This window comes from Tympanuchus pallidicinctus, unplaced genomic scaffold (genome assembly GCF_026119805.1).
Source record: "Tympanuchus pallidicinctus isolate F22 unplaced genomic scaffold, pur_lepc_1.0 scaffold16, whole genome shotgun sequence".
NCBI classification, from domain to species: Eukaryota; Metazoa; Chordata; class Aves; order Galliformes; family Phasianidae; genus Tympanuchus; species Tympanuchus pallidicinctus.
In genome coordinates, this window is record NW_026294679.1 from 22,719,685 (window position 1) to 22,739,854 (window position 20,170).

A 20,170-nucleotide genomic window follows, 5' to 3' on the forward strand; every position below is an offset into this window, starting at 1 on the left:
CTATTTGCTTAACAGAACTTGTTGTCAGATCTCTCTTTTTTCAAGAAAATGCTTCAAGAAAATTGATTTATGAATCTGAGGTTTTTATTCTATGTTCTCTAGATCATATTTGGTTCAAATAACAAAGTAAAATAATGATGACTCTACCTTCACAACTATCAGGAAAAGAAAATTCTATTTCCTCATTATGCCTGGTGCACTTCAGAGCGGAATTATCCTGAGTCCTTACAGGATGTTAACTTGAGCTGGTTTTTTGAGGTTTCCTGTGGATGGAAAACTTGAAGAAGTTATGAAAGTTGCTTAAAATTCTCCACTTTCTTGTCTTGTCATCAACACGAGTAGGACTCTTAGACTTACTGTCTTCTAAAAAAGTACTGACACTAGAGTTTCTACTGTTTGTACAAAACAGTAGTTTCACAAAGACATTAAATTTAGTCTCTACACACAGATGAGAAATCACATATGTAGCTTACAGTTGTCCATTTTGAGATAGCTTTCTTGGAAACTGCACACACAAATGAATCTGAGCACTGGCCCATGCATTTTTTCTGAACTACAGGAAGGGGCGTATTGTTTGACAGTTGCATCCAGTCTTTCTGCCAATAATGAAAATAAGAAATGGTGGGATTTCACAAAAGGAAAGACAGTTTATGCATAATAGAGTCCGGGATACCGAGGAAAACACTGCTTGCTTTTAGAGGTATGTAAGTCAGAGGAAGAAAATCAGAAAGTGAAAGCCACCCAGTGGAACAGTTAAATCTGTGTGTATCTCTAGAGTTCATTTTAGAAATTACTAGTTGAGCTGATTAAAACATGTAAAAAGCAGCCACTACTGGGGTTTTTCAAGTCTGTGAGCTTATTAAAACCAGGGAGCATGTGAAACAATGATATTGTCCCTTAACTAACAGTTTATCTTGCATGAAGGAAAATACTATTATATCAGTCTTGATGAAACCTAATTGCTATTTGACTGTGATCACATTAACTGCTTTGTGCTTCAAAAGTTACACTTTAAAGGTGAATTCCTGGGTGCATTAATAAGCTTGGTTGGTATCAGAGTCTTGTTGAGGAGGAGTATTTTGTGAGTTGTGTTGATCAAACATCATTTTGATCACTTACATGTGGTATTAGACTTGATTAAATTCTACAGAAGTCATCTTCCTGACAACAGCATTTTTTTTCTGTTCACACACTCACAAAAGGAAATCCCTGGATCCCAACTGTGCCTGTAATGAAGGTGAATTGTGTTTAATGACTTAAAGAGTGCCATTTTGTGCTTAACAGTTTACGTATTGCAAATTACCCTGTAAATACTCTGTTTCTAGATCAAATTAATTGTATAACAAGTTGTGCTGGGAGGCACAATTTTCTTTGCTATTCTAGCTCCTAGAGTCTGGCAGCTTTACATGGTTTTCTTACACTACTACCACATGAGAATTTAAACACAGATATGGTATTCACAGTGGGTGTTGCCACTTGAAGTTTAAAACAATACACTGTTATGACATTTAGTGGACTTTCATTTTCTTGCCTTTGTTAACAAATTAAGGCACTGGAAATTGTATGACTTCTCCTTTTATTCGTTAACTTATTAAACATGAGTAGCCAAGTTAAGCTCATTTTTAATTACAGTGGGTTTATATGGAGTTATCCCTGATTATACTTTGCCTAAATGCAGTTTACTCTTCAAGGGCTAAATCAAAAATATGTCAACTGGATCAGTGTCCAGTATCAGTTGACTTTGAGAAGAATATTTAGACTCAGGAACAAAGACAACCAATAAATGTGAAAGGAAACAGCAGGGAAGGGGAAATGAGTATCAAGAGAGAAGTTTTGCTTCCTGAAACCTTGTCCCACATTCCATCTATCCTTCTCCTTTAATAATTTTCTTGTGCATTATAGTTGATCTAATGATTCAGGTAATTCATTTAAAAAAAAATATATCATAATCAAGATGACTATCAGGTAAGTATACAAGAAGAAAAGACAAAGCATCTTTTGATTCTGAAGCATAGCAAAAGCTAGTTTATTTACTTTGAAAATGTACGACCCTAACAATAGAAAGTATTTCCTCTTTTTTTTTTTTTTTTCCCATTACCCAAAGAACATTTTCCTGAAAGCTGTTACTGTCCATCTGTCTGAAAAGAACAAGGACTGAAGGCAGGGATGAAAACATTGTTGTGGTACTTAACTGATCTTCAAGGAAAAGCTCCAGGCTGCTGATTTTGGATCAATATAAAACCACCTAGCTCAGTGGTGACTAAAGCCAGTTATAATGTTCAGCAACAGGGAAGTGAGCCAGATTGATAAAGGACATGAAAATATTTCATTTGGAAAATATCCCCAGAAACCTCTGCAATCTCCTACCTTACTATCAATTCTGTGTTCAGCTGGTGTTCTGATTTCCACTGGGCTCTTTCTGGCAGCCTCCCATTTATCAAGGACTGTGTCAAACACAAGTCTTAAAGAGGCTGGCTGAACTGCAGCAACCTAGTCTGCAGGTATATAATGCAGTGTTGACCTGAGCTCCTGATCCAATGAGACTGGAGCTTCCAATAACATCTACACTGAAAGAACTTGGAATAGAAACACTGTGATTGATTTATTGGCAACAGTCTCATATCAGAAACTGGCTTTAAGAGGAGAATAAATGAACTACAAGCTCAGGTACATTTAACTGAGGTAGCAATGATCAAACTAAGACAGCTAGAAAAGGAAGCTTTATTTGAGCACCTTAGGTGTGAACCTGGTAAATGACCTAGGAGATTTCTGAAAATAAATGATCTTGCAGAACGTACACGAAGTCACATCAATTTAGCTTGATTATGCAATATTTTATTATATTTCAGTTGTGGAAATTTTTAATACCAATTTAAACATTCCTTACAGTGGTCTGAAAAAAAAAAAGCTGAGATGTAAATAAAAAAGAACACTGCATTGTCTGCTACAGAAGTAATTAAAAATACTTGAAACTTCACATTCAGTGTGCAGATGGTCACATGGACTTAATGTGCTTACCACCTCCTGTTTAATCTATGTGAACAATGCCATGAAAGAGAAAGGAAGAATAAATATCAGTTTATCACAACAGTTCATCACAAACCAGACACCTAAATGTATGGGGCATTTTATGATTTTAGAGTACTTGTCACAATATTGTATCTGTAAAATCTGACTCCTTCCTTCTCATACCAGGTGCATATTTTAAAATTAAAATTCTCTTTTTCAGTAGGACACATGGATGCCAGTGTAATAATCAAGATAGTAAAGCCCAGCATGAAATTAACAACTCTGTCCTAGAGTTGTTAATAATAGAGCAGGGCTATACTGTAATGCTGAATGTAAGACATGGGCCATATACTGAGTAATATAGAGAAGAAAAGAAAATGAAAGAAGATTGTACAGTTTGTTGCTATCAAACATATAGTGAAATGGACAGGAGACCAGAAGTAAAAAAATGAATGTGATCTTGTAATTAAAGACTGTATCATATCATACATCCACAAGAGGGCCAAATAAAAAGTTGCATACTTTAACTTTAGCATTTTCATAACTTTAAAGCATTTGACTTTGCAAATTTGTTCATTTCTTTCTAATCCTTGCTTTCATATGTAATTTCATTTTTTCAGCCTATGTGCTTATTTCACATATTTCTATTTTTACCTAATATTGATCTCATTCCTTCTCAAAAAATAGATATCCTCACTGACTATAAAATGTATATTTATGTTGTGTAATTAAGAGTCACAAAAAGAATACAAACAAGAAAGGGTCATAATAGTGGGCTGAGCTGCAGCTGTATTAAGGTAAAATAGATTGGCTTAATTGCAAGAGCTTTGCATGATGAGGTTCTGGTGGGAGAATATCTTATTGCTTAGCCAGATGTCATGAGTTTACCCTGAATGGGAGAGGGGTGACATAGCTCATTTGCTCTTCAGAGCCTTGTAGTATTAAGCAAGGAGTTGGAAGCCTTTAGTCATTGCAACGTTGAAGGTATGGTTTAAACCTCAATAGTTTGCTTGTTTTTGTTTGTTTGTTTAAATGTGTGTGGATTTGTTTGCTGAACACAAATTACAAACTTTATTTTGTTCAAATACATAAATTTAACTGGAAATGAGCATTGTAGAAGTTGTTGGAAAGATAGAAATCATGTCATTTACAGACCTACTATTTTTTCATCAAATTGTTCATGTCATTTTTGTCTTATTTTGTCTTATTTCTAGTGGGATTGCTAATATATTTGCTTGTGAAATATTTTGGGGAATATTCTGCATTGTCGTATGTGTTTTGGTGGTTGTGTTCTGTGTTCTTGGATTTATTTTTTTTTCCCCAAGTATGAAAAAATCAAGCTGAGATAACAGGAGATTAGTAAAAGTCAGTTTCTTCATTCCAGTTTTAACTTGCTTTGCCTTAGGGTTGGTATGCTCTGCTGAACAGTTGTTGTTCCTTATCTTTAAGGGTATGCACTCAATTCAGAATAGATATGAACTGTTTCTGTGAGGGACAGAAGTCTTCTGTGTGGATTTTTATTGCATATACTCTTGTTTTCCATTGACATCCCTTAATGATATCAAGAGAAACAACATGTACTGTATTGGCAAAGGCTGTTTTTTTTAAAAAAAAAAACAAAAACAAAAACTATTGTCTATAGATTCATCTAGAATTGGATAAACTTTTTTTTTTTTTCTCTTGTACATGATTTGATTCTTCTGATGGTAATGATAGAAGCAGGAATATAAATAGGAGAAAGTATCAGTATACTGCTGAATCATGCTAATGCTCCTGTGGAGCATCCTGGGACTTGTCTTAAGGGTACACTTGTAGGAACAAGCACTGGGAGTAGTACAGCTGTCCAGATCTTGAGCCATGAGTACTGACAGTGCAAAAAGTCCTGAGCCTTATAGTACTGGGAGTGTGTTAGCATTTTTACATCTTCATCTGATCTCTAGACTAAGAATTGCTATTGATATAGCTCTTTTCTAGAGCTAGCAAAATAGTTCTAGTCCTAATTGTGCAGACTTGAGCTTGTAAGTTTTCATGGAAATTATCTGCTGCAAATCAGAGTATATATTAAACTGCACACATTACTTCAAACTGCTGTACATGTGATGCAAGATGTGTCCTTGTGCAAACTGTGATTTACAGAGTCTTTGTTACATACAAAAATAAAATAAATGTTGTCTGCCTATGAGGTTTCAGTTATGTTAGTGCCCCTTCTCTCTAAACTCATGAAGCTAGTATGTTCAGCAATTCATGTTCTTATGGGTTGAGAAGCTGGTGGAACATTAAATTTTTGTCTTCGAGCCCTCTATTGAGGTAGTAGAGCTCTATGCTTTCTGCACTATATGGACAGTTGTCTTAGTACCCTTTGCTTTCTGAATAAACTTTGTCATGTGGCTTAATAAACCCAACTCTGAATCAATACAAACTCTCATGATGTCTGATAGTATCTATCTGCACAGCTGGGTCAGTGAATGGTTAGCTGTAGGCTCTATGCCTTGAATGAGGAGGCCAAAAGACAATCCAAGCATCACTACCAACTGTGCTTAATGTGATGATAGACTATTGTTCTGCAAATGCACAGGTCTAAGATCATGTACAAATTCAAGAAAAAGCTGCAACTTAAGGTATTTCTCCCACAATACTTTACTGAATATAGCATTTCTAATTGACTAAAGGTCTCAAAAAGGAATTTAGTTGAACACTGCGGAGTGTATGTAAGAAATAACCTTTTCTACATGTACTGGTGAGGGAATATTCAAGCAGGGACTGATTACCCAAGTGGATTTAAAAGTGGGGGTTGGTTTGGTCAGCTACCTCTTACTCTGGGGGCAAAATACAGCTTGGTGAGGCTCACTTTGAGGAGATAACAGAGGTAGTTTTCTTAGTTGTTTTTTTTCTTTTTTAATTTTTTTTTTCCCCAGTCTTTCCCTGCACCAGAAATCTAGTGGCAGACAATTATTTTAGTCTCTGAATTTTTAAATTCTGAAGAGATTTATTTTTTACTGTTGCTACATACCTAGAGGAAGAAAGTCTTCAGGCTGAATGGGAGCTGAGGTCTGAGAAGCCAGACATCTGCAATTTGCTTCAGGTTTGAGAGTCTGATCACTCCCTGGGAACCTGATACTGGCTCATATGACTATCAAAATCTGGTCTGCTTCCAGCTGAGGGTCTGCAGCATGCCCTCTTGTTTCAGGGGAGGAGTGCAATATCAGCAATCCATCAAGGTCTTCTCTGAATTTAGTATTGTTAGCAGATGTGTATATTCTTTAAAAAAAGAATTCATTCCTTCTTAAGAGGAAAATGGGGTCAGCTGTGCTGTATCCTGTATGCAGTGTGTACAGTTCTACAATTCCGTAATCCAGGTATCCCCCTCTGTGCTGTAGTTATGTGTTGCCCTCTGCTCTTCACCCTCTATTATAACAAAACACTGTTTAATTCTTGCCCTCCTCCCTTGACCAAGGAAATAGGGATGCAGGGCTAGATGAGACTGTTATTCTTTTTTAGGAACCTGCAATTCTGGATGTTTGAGTTGAAGTTAACAATCAAAATCTGGAAGAGGTCAACTCTTTAATTTCCTCATACCTCTATTGTTCAGTAATAGTGAAGAATGGAAAATTGGCTGCATCCTCTGTGTGCCAGAACTGAGCTGCTGCTCCTGAGTAGTCCAGACTAACCCCAGGTGCAAATAAAATACTTGCCTCCAGACTGTTCTGTATCTGAACTGCCAGATCTTCTGATGGTGTCCTGGTCTCTCTGATAAGGAAAAGATTTGATTCCTTCTCTTCACCCCTGTCATGGTTTAACCTGGCAAACAGCTGAACATTACACAAATGTTTGTTCATTTACCCCATGTAGATGAGAGGGAAAATTGGAGACAAACTAGAACTCATGGGTTGAGACAAACTATTTACTAGGACAGAAAAGGAAAATGGAAATAAAATTGTGATAACTATGTACCCTGGCTGCTCCTAAAGTAATGCTTCTTATTTTGGCCCACAGCATCAGATATTGGTGGTATGTCTGCACAGAATGAACCTTCCCACCAATATTCCATTATGTTTTGTTGCTGTGTGACAGGTGGCAGCAGAGAGGAAGTCTGACATGGAAGCATGTATGAAGCAAAGGCGTGTTGTTGAAATCCTCCGTGCAGGAAAAATAGCACCTACTGACATTCAATGCTTATTGAATTAAATTAGCCATTTTTAAAAACGTATCCATCTTGAGGACTGTCCTGAACAAGAATAGAAAATAAGAGAAAGCAAACAAAAATATAAATTACTCTTATTTCTGCTTTCCTTTCTTCCTTCGCTTCACTTAACAACAGGTAGCCTTCCTCGCAAAGCCCTTTTTCCTTCCCACTCTGTTGCCTCTAAATTGCATCTTCGTGCTAGCTTTATTAAAAAAAAAAAAAAAAAAAAAAAAAAAAAAAACCTTCTACATGGAACCTGATTTTAATTTAAAATTAAGAAGTTCCCATTCATTTATTTCAACAAAAAATGTCCCGCTCTTTTGAATATTAGTTTTTAAGTGTTTTCAGTTCATTCTAGCTTTTACAGATTAATCAGTTTTTAGATGTATTGTGCTTCTGCCTCCAAATTGATTCATTTTAGTGTAAAAAGTCTGGTGTTTCTCAGGCTTAAGATTTTATTAATACAGAGAGGGGAAATCATTCCTAAGCTTACAAAGAAAAAGACCTAGTAGACAAAATATTTAACAGCTAGAGGAATTTTCTCTGACCATTGGAAACGGATGTGTTTTTTTTTGGTTTTTTTTTTCTGGCAAATGTGCTAAAAATGAGTTAAATACAAACTTGAATTAGGCTCTGTAATGAGCAGTGCTAATTATCCACTTGGATGGCCTTTTCATTTCTCTCCTGATTCTAAATGCACACTTGGGTCCCTTAATTCTTCTGCTCTGCTCTTTTTTTTTCCACAGTTTCTCTGAGCTGATAAGGGCTCATTGCATGTAAAGTCTGTGAAGACAGGTGAAGCTTTGCTTATTTGTTGTGTAAGGGCAGAGCCAAGTGATTAAGTGTCCTCTGAAAACCAAAAAGCCATGGAATTCTCACTGTCAGTTTCTGTGTTGGTACAAGACTGTAGGAAATAGGCTTCATAAAAGTGCTCTTTGCGACAGAAGCAGGAGTAGAAGTAAAGTGATGTGTAGGCTGGAAAAGTCAGAGGGATTAAGTGTTGTGGTTTAACTGTACAGTACCACACAGCTGTTTGCTCACTCTGTCCAGGTGGGATGAGGGAGAGAACTGGAAGGAAAATAGAACTCATGGGTTGACATAAAAACTAAGACAAAGTGGAAACAAAATTGTGATTATACCAATACATGTAAGTCCACAATGCAATTACTCGCCAACACTGACTGACACCCACCTAATGATAGGACTACTCACAGACTGAGGCTCTGCTATCAACACAAGGTCTCACCACCTCCACAGCCAACATCCAGCCAATCCCTAAGCAGTCCCTAACCACCTCTCCACAGCTTTATGGCCTTCTCATAATGTCATGTGGTATGGAATACCCTGGCCTAATTCAAACCAACTTCCTGGCTTTACCCCACACTCTGCTGCCATTCCATCATGGTGGTGGCTCTTCTTCTGAGCCTGGCCCAGCCATGGCTGTGCTCCCATCACTCAGCAACAACCAGAAAACACCAGTCTGCTGTGAACACTGTCTGAGCTGAAAACGGGACAAATGGTAACTGTGGGGAAAATTCCAGTATGTGAGGAAAATCTACAGTAAAGATCTTGTTTCTCAGATGTTAGCTTTGCAGCTGGTTAATCCCCGATCAAACACTTGCGACTAAGAGTTCTCCAGGCACGTTTGAAAGCCTCTGTGGGAGAATAGCAGAGACCTTCCACAGCGGAAGAGTATAGATCTAATATAAAACTAAATTGAGCTGCTTTATGCATTGGGGTGGTATAGATGCTATGCCGAAGCATGGAGGAAGAGTGAGTGCTCATAATGCTTTTTAGCTGCCCTGCTCTGGGCTTTCTGCCTAAGGAGATCAAAAACGAAATAATTGCTAATATTTTTAGAGGAAGCAGTGCTGTCTTCTGCTGGAGCATAGAAAAGGACCTTCCTGTTTACCCATCAAACTCTTACAGCCCATACCCACATATCTCCCTGTGCCCAGCAGGTGACCTGCTCACTGGCAAGAGGCAAACATATATGCCCACCAGAATGGCTGCTAGTAGCTTTGTTGGTGAGAGGATTCAGCTTAAGAACACCAGTCACGCTTGCTGAATAAACCTGAATGGTTTTCTTTCACAGCTTAATTTAATTGAAGAATTATAAGAGAGGAGGAAATAAGCATTCTCTCTCTCTCTCTCGTGTGTGTGTATGTATCACATGTGTTGAAGATGCATTACATCCCTAGCCTCTTCCTGCTAATGGATTTGAATTCTTAATGGGAACAATATCATTCAAGTGAAGATAGATCAGGAATGGAACATTTATAGCCAAGTATTAAAGGACTGGGTGCCTACACAGCACCTTATTGGTCCAAGGGAAAGGGCAATGACAACTGTGAGAGCAAAGCAAAGGCAAAAACTGAGAGTCAATGCTACCAGAGACCTGTTGTCATGGTGAGAAGCAGCATGCTAGAGATGTCTTTTGAGTAAAATGGACAAGAGCCATATATGCAAATGTACATGAGGGAAGTTGAGATCCAGATCTGAAATGGTCTATTGGCTCTTAAAGTGGTCTGCATCCAAACCCAGCAAGCCAGCAATACCCTGAGACCAGAAATTTGAAATACAGGCCAGAATCTTTTAATATTATTTCATATTTCAGTTCCTGTTATAGTAAGTATTGGCAGAATTAAAGCAGCAAGTCATTTTTTAGCTGCTTATAGAGGATCAGCTCCTGGTTAAATAGTGAGTGCCAAGCTGAGGCTGAAACTGAAAGGGATAGCCTTAAAATAGGAATGACAACTTTAAAGGGACCCTTCTGTACATAAAAGTGAAGAAAGTGCAGAGGGTGTGCTAGAATAAGTCTGACCTTGTGGAGTGTTCGAGTTCTGTAAGGAGTCTTCAACACTTGAGCTAATGTGAGTAAGTGCTGTAACCAAAAGCACTTCGTGGGATTTTGTGTCCTTCCTCTGGCTGCACGTGACTTTACTGCACTGTTTTGCTCCGTATAGTTGATGGTGGCTTGGCTCCCAGGAGGATGGGCTGATGATTCTAGTCCTATGTAGTTATCATTTTATCAGTGAACACAGCTGCTCTGAATTTTAATAGGTAGGTCTTCTGCATCTGCAAGTAACATATGGCTAGCACAGAGCTGCTGCTTCAAGAATCTCTTCCTGCTCACATCTCTATCAGGCAGCAGTGGAATGGAAACCTGCCACTTCAGCAAAGGCATTTACAGCAAAGAAGGTTCTGTGTAAACATGCTGTAGTTAATGTCAGGTCTACTAATGTGTGCTAAGCATAATCTTCCTGACTTTGAATTTGTGTACAGTAATAACCTCTAGTGCTCTGTAGTAGATGAAGTGCTTTGAAGCTGGTGTAGTTGCTAATACATACATTGATCTCTAGTTAGTAGTAAAGGTCTTCAGTAAAGCAGGGAAGCTCATCTAAGCCCACAGCTTCCCCAGAATGGAGGCATCATAACTACAGGATGTGGTTTAGCTGCAGCAACTTTAAAATCCTTAAGGCAGCAGTAAACAATACACCAAAAAAAGTTGATCTCACTGCTCCAACCCCTGCTCCTAGGATGGCTGCCCCTATGCATGTACATCCTACCCTCCTTAGGGCCTTTTTAGTGTATTTACCTTTGCAGTTACATCTTTCTTCTATTGCATAATTAACAGTGGTGTTTTGTTGAGGTTGGTTTTGTTTTGTTGTTGTTGTTTTCTCTAAAGAAGAGATCACAAAGTCCTATGTGGCTGAAAACAGAACCTCAGATATTTGAAAGCATCTACTCACTGCCTTGAAAGACTATGGCTCCAAGGATTGCTCATGTGAGGCGGAAAGATGATGATTGCTGTTTGGGGGAAGGACTGGGGATTATTTCTCTAAACTTCAACCAGTTCCAGTAAATTTTCCTTACACCATTTATTACAAATTGCAAATGGGAGACTTGTTTAGGTAAGCAAAATCGGCATGGATGTACTCAGTGTAGGTAGAATAAGATAACACTCAGTTGACACACTGTGTTACGCTGGCATAATGACATATGGTTATAGCTTGTGTATATCTCTCTCAGCTGTATGTGCTCTGAGGCATAAAGAGGATAAGTGACTTGTACAAGGCCATTCAGCAGATCAGTCGTGGAGCAAAAATGCAGAAGCCCTAAAAGCTAATAATCAGTAAGGAAGCAATCATTACACTGGGAATGCTCTATTTTCTGTTTTTGTTCTAATTTAGAATGAGAAGCCATGTCTTTCAAAGACATGGTAGTGTCTTCTTTTTCCACTTCCCCTCACAGATTAGTTTAGACTGTGGAATAACTCTCTTTTATAATGTCAAACTTACTTTATTTGATAGTTATGTTTGAATTACATGAATAGAGACAAAACATGTCTAGATTGTTGGAAAAATGAGTTGTTGTTTTTTAATTACCACCCATCCAACCTTGACTAAAAGCTTACTATCCATGGGGGGGAAAAGGTTTCCATTTTACTTAAAGGACAGTTCCACTTAGTCGCTCAAAACGCATTTTTGAAATCCAATTAAATAGGATGGTACTTGATGACAAGCTTTATGTTGGAAACTAACTTTCCTCAAAATGCTTGTCAGTGTGCTGCTGCACTTCCCTGCAGTATGGTGACAGGGTATGATGCAAGGTGGGGTAGATGCAAAAAGTCTTTTCATAATGTAGCGATATTAAACACGTTATTACCCAGGTATTAATATGTACTGTTTTGAATGAGATGTAAATAATGTAGGTTTTTTATTGACGTTCTTCAGATATGTATATATTACTAACCTGGATTATTTGATTGTGTCTATTTCTGCATACTTCATGTTTTTGATGAATAATAACTGAGCAGAAGTGAGAAGTAGGATTTTCATGTAGTAGGAATTCTGAAAGGCAAATAAATTTCTAGAACACTGGAAAAGAAATCCATGCTGCTGTCAACTGCTGAACCAGTACCGCATCTATAAGAGAGGAGAAAGAAAACGTAAACAAAAAATTGTTGCTATTCCAGAAATGTTAGAAATGAGAATATAACTGTATTGAGCAAAACAATGAAAAGTAACTGTGGCCTTCTGGACTTGTGCAGAAACTGTAACAGCCATAATGAGTACAAAATGAAATTTGAAGACAGGAAAGAATGATAAAATACATTGCAGTTACAGTTACTACTGACATCTGCAATAATGGGAGAGTTGATCACAGAAAGGGTTCTTTAGAGAGCAGCGGTTGCACACAGCTGATATCTGTTGAACAATAGAAAGGAGTATTTTTTTTTCCCCGAGATGTTATATCATGTGCCACGTGGCATCTGTAGAGACTGCAGCATGTGCATTTTCTGAAGGGGGAACTGAGCTGGTAATGAGGAGTGCCTTCCAAAGGGAAGGGGAAGCAGACAGCTGATGGGAGGAGGGTCAACTTCCATGTATTCCTTTCCTCCCATAGGAAAATATGTACTGCACCTCTTCAGTAGATGTAGAAATCTGCAGTCATTCCACCCTGTACTGCTTACTCTACCAGTACTAATGAGTTCCAGAAGGCATTTTGCTGTCTGAGGAGATATGCCTTTACTGCTGTTCCTGGGCGTGCATTTTTATACTCCCTTCATGAAACAATCAAATGCTTTTCTGGCCTGTATGTCTTCTCTTAAAAAATGTCCAGGACCAGCGAATTCACGTAAACAGTGATTTATTTACTACAAATCCGTCTAGTCTTAGTTTTTTTCCTCTGTGCATTTAGAAATGTCTGTTTTTTGTGTTTCTCCCCACCAGTTAAATGGTGCTTCATCTCCTGCTTGTAAGCTGAGTGAGATTCTTTACCGGAATAAGCCACATCCTTAAACAGGATGAAACTAGATTCATAGCTGGCATAAATCAGCATTGTGCTCGCTGCTTCGGTGCAGCTACACTGATTTGCTGTTGCTGAGTTTCTGCCCTAATGTCTCTTCAGGACACAAACAGCACTGAGCACATCAGTTAGGCGTGGCCAGTTTTCACAAATACAAAAAGCTACTGTAGTTTATACACAAAATTGTCAGCATGGAAAAGAGAGATCTTACAATCACTTACTCTCTCCTGCCTCCTTATTTCTTCCCTCTTTTCTTTCATGGAGAGACAAAAATGCTCTGTTTTAGTACTTAGAATTCAGGTTAATACAATACTTTGCCAAAAGCCATATTTATGTCCATGTTATTTGCAGGCGCTATTGCTAGATAGTGTGATAACAGAGGACAACAGCAGTAACCAGTCCTGACGATCACTCTTTCCATTTGAAATAATGACATCTGGTTAGAATGAGCTGCCTGCAACCAGAAAAGGGTGGAGAGCCTCAGCTTTCCTTGGATGGCAAGTGGAGGAAGCAGAGCTTCATTTACCCTCTGCTACGTTCTTGAAATATCAGATTCTGCCTATGGAGTCTGTACTGTTTACAACTTGTGGAACATATAGGGTAATAAGACATGGGAAAAATCTCCCTGATACCTACATTGACGTTTTAGACTCAAGCAATGAGCCCAGACAGAGCTGACCTTCAAATGGAGAGAGGAGGTCTCCCTACACACAGTGGCTATATTTCCAGCATGGTTCTGTTTGTTTTCTACTACAGAGTCCAGGTTCCCAAAATAATCCTGTGCTCTTCAGTCCATGCTTTCCTTCTCAGCCAGCCTCGTGCTACAGAACTCCTCTTCACTGCCCTCTCTGGGGTCATGCTCATGCTGATGCTCTCTCCCCATTCTTGCTGTCTTGTCTCCCTCAAACATTCATATGGATACCAGAAGGACAGTAAGAATGCCTTGTCTGAAGATAGTGTCTTACCCAAACCTTTCAAACAGGCATTGATATAGCATCTACTGTCTTGCATGAGGCTCTTCTCTATTTCTAACTCTTTCTGGTTTACTCTTTTTTTTTTTTTCTTTTTTTCTTTTTCTTTTTTTTCTCTACCGTCTTTCTTAGAAAGCGAGAGCGCCAAGTTCACTTGCTGGCTTCAACCAGCTTTGCAGGTGAAAGTCTTGTGAGATCAGTTGTCTCTGTTGGAAGCCTTGCTATAGAACACCACTCCATGTTGGTCAAGGCCATCTCTGGCCATACCCCCACTAGGACGGTGGCATACTGTCAAGGATATTGGACTCTCATTAGGATGTGATGTGGCATTTTAACCATCCTGATTTCACTAATGAGCGCTTAACAAAGTGTGGCTGGCCTAATGATGACTGCCTTGCTCTGCTTGCCCCTGGGCTGACAACCACAGAAGCAACACTCAACTTAAATGGTGGTGAGAGGAAATCTGGCCAAAAGCTGACCAAGCCTTTGTTTATTCATTTGGCAGCTCAAGTCTTCTGCTCGTTCCGTGCTCTGAGCAGCTTTATCGTGCGGTTAGAGAAATGCAAGACCTGGCAGTGTCAGGATTACATGCCAAAGGAAGGGAGCAGAGTGTGAGGTACATAATTAGCCTGGTTTAATTGCATGCTGGCACCCTGCACTCCAGGCTGTGGCAGTGGTTGTGATGGCCCTGCAGACCCAGACCAGACCTGTGGGAGCACCACAGGCCTGGTGTCTGAGGGCACTCAACCAGCTCTCCTGTCAGGCTCCAGATCTCATGGCTGCATTTTAATAATACTTAGTACTAATGAGGAATCTTTTATATCAATAGGAAAGTGTTTTTCTGTAACGTGGGGTTTTATGGAGCACCACCCAGCAGGGAATTCCTGTTTCCTCAGGTGTGGGAAGGCTGCAAGCTGGCCAGTCCCAGTGCATCACAGCACCCGTCGCAGCCTATGTGCTCAGCGCTCAGAGATGCTGGCCTCTGACACACCACGTGTGGTGCCTTTGAAGTCCATTGCTTTGTAATTTCTGGCAAATAGAGGAAAGATGACTGTACAAAGCAAGTTGAGGAAGGAATAGATCTTTGCTTTCCACTAAGCTGTTTCTCCCTCATCATCTGCCAAGAGCAAACTTTAATTTATAATAGAAAAATAAATCTAGCTAGAGTTTACATACAGAGAATTGCTTTTAAAATGAATTTTGGCTGAAGGAAAAACACTGCCTTGTTGTAGTCCCATTTTTCAAGCAAGAGAGATTAGAGTCTTAGAAGTAAAAGACAAAAGACAGGCCAACTGTAGAAAGAGCTTCTTTCACTTCTGAAGGCCCCAGGTCCCCTCTCCCAGTAATAAGGATGAATACATAGCTAACCATAGCAGACTGTTTTACTAATGCTCTCAGTATGGATTTGCAATGCAAGTGTTTGAATTAAGCACCCCCATTTCTTCTGTTCACTTTCTGCCAGATTGCACTGTAAAGTAAACTAAGAAAATCAGCTGCACACTTGTGCTAGTGTGAGGGAGAGAGCGCACACAGGAAGGAATGGACATCTAGGGGCAGCAAACATACACACTAGCCAACTATCAGAACACTACTGATTGAATAAAGCTTCATGTGAAAATGTAGCAAGGTGGAAAGTCTATATTGTATCTTTGTCAGTTCATCTTTAGGCTGTTGGCATGGCTAATGTGGTGTTTAGAAAATGATCTATCATCTTCTCTCATGATTACAGCATCAAGCCTCCAGCTCTCCTGGTGCCCTGAGAAGAAAAGGTGCTCAGTTTGCCGACTGGTAATCACCAAGTTGGCATGACTGCCCCAAAAGGGGAACTTGCTGATGGAAGTTGCTTGCTGCTACTTGCTTAGCAGGTTCCAGCAAAGCAACTGTCCTTATTGGACCATGAGATGTGACTTGGTCTCCCGTGAACAGATGTGTTCCTCTGGAAATCATCTCGAATTTTGGCTAACAGGGAGGATGATCAAAATAACATGGGGTTATAATTCCATCTGTGGTATAGTTATAGAATAAATTTTCAGTCTGTAAAGGGAAGGGTCTATGCTGAGGGCTATCTAGTAAGCAGTATGAAGCTAAAGATAATAAACCATTTTTAAAACATTTTTGGTCTTGTAGATAATGTGTTATTTATTGGTTTATTGTTCTGTTTAAGATTTAACTGTATATTGTGATTATATGTTTCTCTTGCAAAGTTTTTTTTAAAGCTGACTTTCTTGGCTTGTGTTTTTTATTGATATTAAAGAAGCTAATCATCCCTTACTGTTCAGTATAATATTTTCCTTACTTCAGCCAGATGAGCAGCCTTTATTGTTTTACATCTAATTACCTGCTAAGGAGCTGCATAGCTCTGAATAAAATGCTGAAGTGAATAATGGGCAGATATTTTTTTCCATAAGGCAGAAGATGTAGAGAAAACAAATATAGTCATTCAAGTCTCTTAATCAGCAGGAATTTCAGAGTGAAAACAAAACTAGGGATCATGATTATATCAATTTCACTGTGATAGTTAAAATAAATATATGCACCAAAATTAGACCCCAAATTGATTGAAGACAATGACTGTGCTGCTTTCAAAGTAGAACGTCTAATCTTTTCTGCCTACGTTATGGGAGATTATTTTACACTGACAGTTAATATGACTAACTCTTGCAGACAGGGATGTATCTGTTTTCTGTGGAAGGCTCTGCTCGTATTTTCGTTGCTGCACTGATGAATCACAGAATTACAGATTTGTAGGGGTTGGAAGCGACCTCTAGAGATCATCTAGTCCAATCCCCCTGCAAAGCAGGCCCCCTACAGCAGGCTGCACAGATATGCATCCAGACAGGCTTTGGATATCTCTAGAGGAGAATCCACAACCCCCCTCGGCAGCCTGTTCCACTGCTCCATCACCCTCACTGTGAAGAAGTTCCTTCACATATTGGTGCAGAACTTCCTGTGCTCCAGTTTATGACTGTTTCCCCTTGTCCTGTCCTCACAGACAGCTGAAAAGAGGTTGGACATGTCTCCTTGACTCTCACACTTAAGATATTTGTAAACATTAATCAGATCCCCTCTGAGTCTTCTTGAGAAAAGTCTGAACAGACCCAGGTCACTCAGTCTTTCCTCATAGAGAAGATGCTCCAGGTCCTTTACCATTTTTATGGCCCTCCACTGGACAGTCTCTGGGAGATCCCTGTTGTGAGGAGGATCGGGGGAACTACTTGTCAGCTTGACCTCAGTGCCAGGGAAGACTATGATGCAGATCATCTTGAGTGAGATCACCTAACATGTGAGGGACAACCAGGCGATCAGGCCCAATCAGCATGGGTTCATGAAAGGCAGGTCCTGCTTGACTAGCTTCATCTCCTTCTGTGTTTGGTTGACCAGCCTGGTGGATGAGGAAGAGGCTGTAGATGTAGTCTATCTAGACGTCAGCAAGAGTGATCAGACACTGGAACAGGCTCGCTAGGGACACGGACCTCCTGTCCCTAGAGGTGTTCAAGAAACATGTAATGATATTAAGGAACAAGGTTTAGTGGGCAACATTGGTGGTAGGTGTAAGGATAAATTAGATGATGGAAGTCTTTTCCAACCTTAATGATTCTATGATTCTGTAACTACTAGATTCTACAGTTGCCTAGAACATACATCTAAATTTGGATAAAAGTACTTTAGCTACAACATTCCCAAATGAGAAAATGATATATTGGATCATCTGATGTAAGCAACCAAGCAAAATAACTCATTAATGGCTCATTTTCTATTTAGAACTTCCTCTTCTGTCACATACCTTTCAGAGGAGCTCTCTCCAACAAATTGTTCCTCAACCATTCAAGTGAGAGAAAACAGATCAAAGAACTAAGACATTTTTGGCAGACTGGATAGAAGTTGCAAACTGAAGGGTTTTAGTGGCATAAAGGAAATATTTTTTTCTTTAACAAATCTTTTTTGTGGATAAGAAAAACTTTGGTCCTTTCTCAATGTATTTCTTTCAGATCTTAGCATTCGTGAATCCAGTGTACTAGATCTAGATAACTTGGTGCTTTCATTAGGCACTACTGATTCTAGCAAAGGCAAATTATCCCTACACCTGATCTGTACACCTGACACTGTCTGTTAATAGTGCTTTGCCTCTGCTATGCAAAGAATTTGTTAACTGAATTAAAGCATGTCATACTTACGTAGTTTTAGTATGCTCTCCAAGCAGTGTACTGATTTTAAGACTGCTAAACCCATTTCAGAACTCTTCTTGCTTAGGAAGTGTTAGCTGATAATTTTTAATTTTATGTAATGAAATGAAAGTATCTACTAGGGCAGTGTTAATTGAACAGCTTGACTTGGCTATGAAGAGAAAAGTTAAGCAGTTTGATTTCTAGCATTGATAAACAAGTACAGCAGTGTGTCTAGGATACTGAGAAACAAGTAACTTGAAACCAAGACTAACCCAGCTCATGATAATAGTTCTTCCCGAAACCTATGAATGCCTAGAAGAGGTCCTCTTAGAGATCTTTAGCTCTGTTTAGTTAAATAGTAGAAGGCCAGCAATAATGGGTTAAAAGTGGTTGGTATCTTAGCAAAACTAGATTTAATTATTTGACCTTATTTTAAACTTATTTGTGCTTTAGTATGTCCGCTTTCCTACCTGTAGTATGAAGAAATTATTTCCTTTTCCCTTCGTTTTGCCCAAATGCCCTACTTAGACTAGAAAGTCTTTGGAACAACTGCTGTCTGGTCTAATGTGCATGTACAGAGCTGAACACAATGAAGTCCTGATCTCAGCAGGAGCCCCATCTGCTACTGCTGAGATAAATGATCTTTTCAGTACTGGTTGTTTTTTAATCTCTTTAAATTACCATAAATACATTTTTAAAGCCATATGCTTTCATTCTATATTCCACACCACTGAAGAAATCTGGGATTCTGTGGAAATATAATTATGTAACCATATAATTAAAGACTGCCTTATATCTTCTACATGCAAGGGGGCTGAGCTGAGGTCAAGAGCCAGATTCATCTGCCACTTTATAGGTTTCAAGTATGTAAACTTAGTTTAGAAGTGTTATTTTAAACATGGCTCTATATACTCATATACTCATATACTCATTCAATGGAAGAATATTGTCTCCAACTAAATTCTGTTCAATTAAACAGAAGTGAATTTGCAGTAGAAGAAATTGGTTCCAAACTGACTTGTTAAATTATAGGACTGGATGTCTAGCACTGGATGCCAATCAAGGAAATTCAAAGGAAGCTTTTTATTTACGGAAGAGACAGATAATTTATCCCACAGTGAGATATGACAAGGGGAACACTTCCTGCCCCTCCTTGGACCACCACTACTTTTCTCACTGTGTCTGTCTCTCTTGCATCAGTGTTCAAGTGTTCCCAGCATAGTATGTGGCACTGCTGGTATTTTGGCAATGGCGTAAGCCTGACATTATGATGTTAGTGTTTTGTCTGAATATTTGAGATTACTGGAGTATTGCAAATACGAAAAACCAAGTGGCACATTTCTAAACACATTAACTGATCTAAATGGAAAGAGAATTATATAGGCTGAACAAAGAGCATGTCTCTAATCAGAGGCGTTTTGTCACTGTCAACATTGAGCACTTTGCCTTAAGCAACTGAAGTGTTGCAGACTTTCAGAGAAGACTAAGTTTCTTTAACAAGAGAAATTATTATTCAACCTGGATGTCAGAATTACCGGCATTTCCCAGGTCACAGCAGCTTGGCATAAGGGTCATTGTCTCTGGACAGGCCTTTTTCTTTCATGCTTTGAAGTGCAGGTGTAGTTCTTACCTGAGCATTTAAATTCAACATGAAACCCCCATATGGGGCTTTAGTGCCCAAGGGTGGATGCAGAAAGATTGCATGAACTACTTCCCTGCTGCTTGTAAAAACAAGAGACTCAGAGTATTTAAGGTTGTTTTTTTTTTTCCTTTTCCTGAACAGACAAACTCTCTTCACCTAGAGCTCCTCTACTTTCATGTGAATAAAGTCAGCTAAGAATTTGTTCCATCATGGTTGTGTTTCAGGAATTGTTTACCACTTGTAGTTCTTCTATTATTTAGAGTTGTTTTGTTTTTTGCTTTTTTTTTTTTTTTGGTCAGTATTTTTAACTTCAGGAGAAATTAGAGTTTTACGTACAGAAAATCTTTCCTCCCTCAAGAAGTACAACAAAGAATCCTTGTAAGCACCA

General features: G+C 38.9%; 1 long non-coding RNA gene across 1 annotated transcript; it reads left to right on the plus strand.

Moving 5' to 3' along the window:
- The first annotated feature begins 3,955 nt into the window (after nucleotides 1-3,955).
- LOC128077508 (uncharacterized) lies at nucleotides 3,956-16,230 on the plus strand. The gene is made up of 3 exons (XR_008205038.1): nucleotides 3,956-3,993; nucleotides 14,480-14,590; nucleotides 15,704-16,230. It is a non-coding gene; the product is annotated as an uncharacterized LOC128077508 (long non-coding RNA).
- The last annotated feature ends 3,940 nt before the right edge of the window (nucleotides 16,231-20,170 follow it).